Source organism: Rosa rugosa, chromosome 3, assembly GCF_958449725.1.
Source record: "Rosa rugosa chromosome 3, drRosRugo1.1, whole genome shotgun sequence".
Taxonomy (NCBI): domain Eukaryota; kingdom Viridiplantae; phylum Streptophyta; class Magnoliopsida; order Rosales; family Rosaceae; genus Rosa; species Rosa rugosa.
The window spans coordinates 10,728,456-10,735,158 of record NC_084822.1 but is presented as its reverse complement, the minus strand read 5'-3'; the positions used below and the strand labels follow the sequence as shown (position 1 = coordinate 10,735,158).

The 6,703-nt window shown below is 40.4% G+C and overlaps 1 pseudogene; it reads right to left on the bottom strand.

Annotated features, from left to right (window-relative positions):
* Positions 1-4,492: 4,492 nt before the first annotated feature.
* Positions 4,493-6,703, bottom strand: LOC133739810 (sugar transport protein 10-like; annotated as a pseudogene).

Below are 6,703 nucleotides of genomic sequence, written 5' to 3'. Positions count from 1 at the left end.
TACGCCTATAACTATGGAGATTTTAAGATATAGTAAAAAGGCATAGCACCACGCAAACCTACATTTTTTTTCCTTCCCTTCAAGCTAGGGCTAGAAATTTTAAACACATTATTAGCAGTAATCTCTTGCTTCTTCTTTGGCAACAAGCCCAACCAAAGGTTCTTAATTTGGGCCCCAAGTAAGCCCAAAACATTGGCCACATCTGATCTGGACACCCAATCCTCTTTGGGTACCCAATACAACCTCATGCAACAAGCGTCGGCCTCTTTTGCAAATCCCGCGCCGATTGCATCAAGTATGTCTTTCCATTGCCGACCCAGCAAAGCCGACCTTCAAGCCAACACCAAACTAGAAGCCTGTCACCGCCGTGCAACACCAGAGCAGCCCAAATTCCAAAAATCCATATCCGGAATCTGCAGAAAAACCATTCGATGCAGCATGTAACTACTGTCATCTTTGTCCATGTTGCCCTAGCAACGCAGGCCACCATAGATGACGCCTGCACCATACATAGCCACTACAGCGCTGACACTAGCCACAGAGAACTGACTCTCTGCCAAGCACCTTTTGAAACCTCTGTTGTTTGGCTTGATATCAAGGCCAAGGTCGTGATGGGCGGTCGGTATAGAGATTCACCAACCCCTGAAGTTTCATCGCGGTCGGTATCGCTGTACTTGTCGCCGCCACAAGGGAGCAACGTTAGAGTAAGCACAAAGAGGAGGGCCTCTAGAGAGAGATTAGGGTTTGCCATTATACTTAAATTTTGTCTTGCAGGACTTTTGTTTTCAATTTGTTAATTAGTAAATTAAAAGGTCTTGTGCTCAACTTTAACCTAGTAAAGTTTGACTACAAACAACTCTGCATTACAAAATCATTATGATCGATTGCTTATATTGTTTCAATGGAGAGAATTAATACAAACCATCTCGATAAGAATCCTAATCGAAATCTTGTTCTGCAAGTTTGACCGCCAGCAATCCTACATTACAAAATGTTTATAATTGTAGATATTATTTTATGATAACTATTAGAGAGAAAATAGAAAATCATGTTGTTATTAACCCTGATCAAAACTTCTTCTTATGTTCTTGATAATCTTCTGCAAACTTAACTACTGGCAATTTTACATTACAAAATAACTATGTTTATACATGTTTTTTTTTTTACATTACTATGTGTATGTTGGTTATTTCATGGTAATTAACTGAAAGAAAATACAAAGACTATTATGACTATTCTGATAAACGCATTTAATTTCATTATGATATATATATATATTTATAATTTAGTGATTATGATAAATTTTAGCTCGATAGAAAAAACTCAGATGATTTTGATATTAATTTGTATTAAATTTGCTAGTAGTTTATGTAGTTTGAGTGGTATATTTAATAAAATAATAGAATAATAAATCAAATAGATGGTATATTAAAGAAAGGAGTGTGCGTATTAAGTAGGAATATTGACCATTTACACAATTTGAGCCTAAAAAACCACTTACTCCACTAAGAAGTTTTTAATCCCATTTACCCAATTTAAATATCAATGACAGTTTTACCCTCATTTTAATTAACAAACTACACTCCTCTCAGACTCTCTCTCTCTCTCTCTCTCTCCTTTCCTTCCTTCCTTCCTCGACCGAGTCGACTCAGCGAGTCACAACCAGTGGACACCAACCACCATCGATCTCTGCCGGACGAGGAATTGGCGGCGATTGGCGAGGCGGTTGGGGATGAAGATCTCGGCGTCCCTGCACCATCTCCGCTTAACGAGAAATGGATGGCGATTGGAGATCTCGGTTGGGGATGATGATCAAGAAGCAGCGCCCCCCGCTGTCGCTTCCCGTGACGCAGAAGATCGTTGCTCCCGTCTCCACTATGTGGTCGGTAGTCCGGTTCGGCGCTCGACAACCCCCGGCCAAGCATATAAGCACTTCGTCAAGAGCTGCCACGTCATCGTCAGGGCAGGCGATGTCGGCAAGCTTCGCGAGGTCCAGGTCATCTCGAGGCTTCCGGGCAACAGCAGCAAGGAAATGCTGGACGTGCTGGACGAGGAAAGCCACCTCATCAGCTTCAGCATGGTGGGCAGCGACCACAAGTTGTCTTTTTTTTTTTTGGGCAGACTACATGCCACAGGTTGTCTAGTATGAGAAAATATGCAGAAAAGATGTTTTAATTCCAGTTATGTACTAGAATAGCATCTATTGTAGATTTTGTAGATTCGTGACTGAATGTACTAATGATTAACTGATATAATTATTTTGTTAGGGCAATGAACATTTTATTGGGAGGCAATAAATATATTAGCAATAAACATTTTATTGCGAGGTAATAAACATTTTATTGGGGGGCAGTAAACATTTAATTGGGGCAATAAACTTTTTATTGGGGGGTAAAACTTTTTATTGGGGTTTATTGGGGGGCAATAATATTCTTTGGTGATCTATGAGATCTCTAACGACCTATTTAGGGACATCCGGCGACCGATGGCGGGATTCCGGCTATCTTTGACAAGAGTCCCGCGATCGGTGCCCGGATTCCGGCGACGGTGACGGGAGTCAGGCGACCTGTGACCGGAGTCCCGTGAAGTCTCCGTTGACTTAGAGAGGGAGGGCAAAATTGTATCAAAAATATACAAAAAATAATAATAAAAAATACTTAATTGGGTATTAGGGCAAAAAATATGTAATTTGTTGGGTAAGTGGGAAATCTTATTAGATGCTTGGGTAAGTGGGGTTTGTGTAGCTCAATTTTGGGTAAATAGACATTTTCCCTATTAAGTATTGTGTGGATAAACAATGACTAACCCTCTACCTCTTACGAGAGAGTGTTTTCGTATGTCTCCCCCTACGACGACTAGTGGCAATGTACCTTTGATCTGCAAGTGTGGGCTCCTCCCTCCTTTGTTGTCTAAATCTTGGTGGTGACGATGGACTTCTCCAACGGTACTCCTTGCTTGTCAGTCTTGGCCTACCTTTTTCCCTTACTTGACTTGATGATGGTGGGGGTGTAGATGTTTGGGTGGCCCACGGGGTTCGAGTGGTGAACACTGGCGGTGGGGGTTTGACCCAAGGCCTGATATGGCATGGCGTGTATCTTGGGTGGAAGGCTACCTATAATGGGGGTGATTGGTGGTGGTGGTTGGTGTCCAAATCTGTTTTTTTTATGGATCGGTTTTTTAAGTTATCTAGAGTGGCTGATTGTAGGGTGTGGAGGCTCGGGATTATGGCGCAGGGGTTGTGCTTGGTTAAGTGGCCATGGAAGGATGGGATAAGTTCTGTAGCTCTTGCTAAGGCTGACAATTCCGACACAACTTGAAACAAGCAGGAAGGAAAGTGGGTTGAACCTGCACAAGTAAAAAATGGGTCGGCCGCAGGTCCACCCGCCAACACAAAGTGAACCGGTATAACCCATTTATTAGATGAGTCGGGTTATATATTATATATAACTTGCGTAGACGACTCATTTAAAAAAAAAAGTAATATTTTATGTATATAAAGGAGAAAGTCTTTTTCTCACTTTAAACTAGGGTTACCACTTCATCATTAACACTATAAATTCTCTAGTGAATTTAATCAATTTATGCATTTTTTTTTAGTTAATGGGTCGCAATGTTGACTCTTAAATGAGTGATATCATCCAACACTAACACAACCTATATATTTATTAAATGAGTTAAGCAAGTTAGAAACAAGTAACCCGTTTAATAAATAGGTTGGGCTGGGTTTAAATTTTGGATATGATTAATAAATGGGTTGGGTTTTGGTTTGTTTCTTGTGACACGATAAATACCTTGACCTGACACTAACCAGACCCGACAAGATCCATTGACAGCCCTAGCTCTTACATGACAGTGGCTTGGCTGGTGGCGTCCATCGTGATGAGGGGCCGGAGTCTGTGGGCCTTCTTCTTTCTCTTGCGACGGCGGCACCAATGGCAATGGCGGGATGGTCAAGGACGGCGAGCGGTGGTCTTCCTTGAGATCAAACATAGTGCTAGGGTTTCCATACACCAGACTTTTTGGATTAGGCTTGTATTTGATTCATTTGCTGTTTGTTAAATTTCAATAAAGAGCTGACCTTTGCGATAAAAAAAAAGTATTGTGTAAATAAAATTTCTCTATCTGAAAATTGATATTCTCCTAGACTATTCGGAGGCAAAGTCCTGCTGTCTACTATTCAAATGGTGCAATTTTCCAATAAAAGACACATACATATATAAATGAACAAATACATACTAAAAACACTCTTGCTGCATTTAATCTGGAAAATAAAAAATACCTTATTTTGTCATGAGTCTTATTTTTGCTGGGTTATTAATTGAAGTGTTGGATTATACAAGGAAACTTGTAGCAGGTTGGCAAAACTTTTTCGGTAATATGAATCGATGTTTACTATTCTAAACTTGACTTTATCAAATCTCGATTTTTTGTCACTAGATTCTCAAAGGAATGTCTATTTTTTTTGTCACACCTTTCGACTACTGACAGTAATGTATTCATTAAAGAGAAGTGAGGCGTGGTTTTGGGCGTATTGATGGTGCCTTTTGGTGTAACTAGATATTTCTTACCTTGGGACCAAATATGTTAGAAAAGTAAATTACAAAATATAAAGTGAGATGATGATGCAGCATTGGAGTCATTATTTCATTGCTTTTAGTCTTTTACATATCATACTACAGCCCTCCCGTGCGTACCATCAATAACAGCGTCATCGGGGATGTACTTGCCCCAAAACCAATGTGCTTTCCACACTGTATTAATCTCTTCAATGGGAACACTCTTCGTCTCAGGCATGAAGAGGGCAATGAAAATGGACATAATAGTGACGAAGGCAGCAAAGAAGATGAAGAGACCAAATTTCATGTGGCAAAGCATGGAGAGAAAACATTGGTCAATGATAAAAGTGAATAGCATGTTAACGGAAACGTTGATGGCTTGTCCAGCCGATCGTATCTCTAGAGAACAGATCTCACTAGGCACCAACCACCCCAGTGCTCCCCAAGACCATGCAAAACCGGCGACGTATATGCAGATAAAGACGAGAACGATATCAGCTTCGCCTTTTGTCAATGATCCTACTCCACTCACACCATACTTCAACCCAATTATGACTGCAACACCAATCTAGAATGCATATATGTCAAACAAAAAGTATAGGAATTTTTTGAAAACGTGGTAAATCTAAATCATTAAGCGATTTCTAGTACCTGACAAAGGATCATTTGCACACCACCTTCAAGGAACAATACCCGTCTTCCAAACCTATCAACGGTCATTACTGAGATGAAGGTAGCGATGACATTGACACAGCCGGTGATAACAGCAGAGATGAGGGAAGCATCATCTCCCATGCCTAAAGTCTTAAAAAGAACTGGTGCATAAAACATGATCACATTGATGCCGGTAAGCTGCTGGAAGAATGGAATGAGACAGCAAATGACAAGTTGGGGCCTATATCTCGGTTGTGTGATGTTCTTCCATGCATGCTCCACTTTCTTTGAAGCCTCACTTGCATCAATAAGGTCGAGGAACTCCTCGTCAACGTTTTCAGTGCCACGAATCTTTTGTAACATTTTTTTGGCCTTCTCAGGGTGGCCTCTCTCTAGGATGGAATTCGGAGTATCGGGTAAAAAGATTGCACCTACAATCATCATCAATGCGGGGACACCAGCAAGAGCCAAAGAAACTCTCCACCCATATCCACCTTTGATCTTAGAAGTGCCGTAGTTCACAAGATTGGCCACTAGAATACCAAGGGTAATAGCCATTGAGAAGCCAATGTTAAGTGCTCCTCTGATTTTTGCCGGAGCCATTTCGGATAGATAAACAGGAATAGCCTACATACCAAATTTTCCTATGAAGAATAATTACTTCTCTCTCTTGAAGAACTGAGACACCATCATGCATGAATTATTGCTTTTAGAATTCATATATTGAAGAATTTTTCTCTATTTTCGAGCACCATGAAGAAAAATTGTTTATAGTTATTTCTAACAAAAACATACAGGAGTTAGATGCATATAATATATGACGTACCTGATTAGCAAAACCAACACCAACACCAAGTAATAGACGACCTATGATTAGAAGAACAATGTTGTTGGCAATACCATTTAGAATAGCACCTAGAAGAAAAACAACGCCTGCCACAAACATGGAGATTTTTCGACCAAATCTTTTGGTTACTTTCGAAGCAAAGATGGAAGCAAGTCAAGCAACCAACGCTGAAAGGTAGAGGGAAGAGGTGAACAACGTTAGGATTTGGCTCTCAAATTTGCAATACATATTATTTCCATCACCAGACTCATTCTTCATTTTCTTCATCACTTCTGGGAAGAATTTGATCAAGAATGTGTCCATCGAAGTCACTCCTCCTGAGATTCCAATGTCATATCCGAAAAGGAGACCACCCGAGGCAGCCACTATACAGGCGAAGACTACAAATAGGGTGACTCTTCCTTCATAGTTCTTAGCTCCATCCTCAATACTAAACCCACCTCCTGCCATCTTTCTTAACTAAAGCATTTATTTTTATTTAGCTCAAAAGTGTCAAAGCTCACTGGAGAAAAGATAACTATTTTTCACTTTGTTTCTATTATCTTTGCATTGTCCGATCGCCTCTATATATGCACGAGGCAATGAAGTTTTCAAGTGATATATGAGAGGTAGATTCCTAACAAGGTTTTGGGATAGAGCTAGCGTA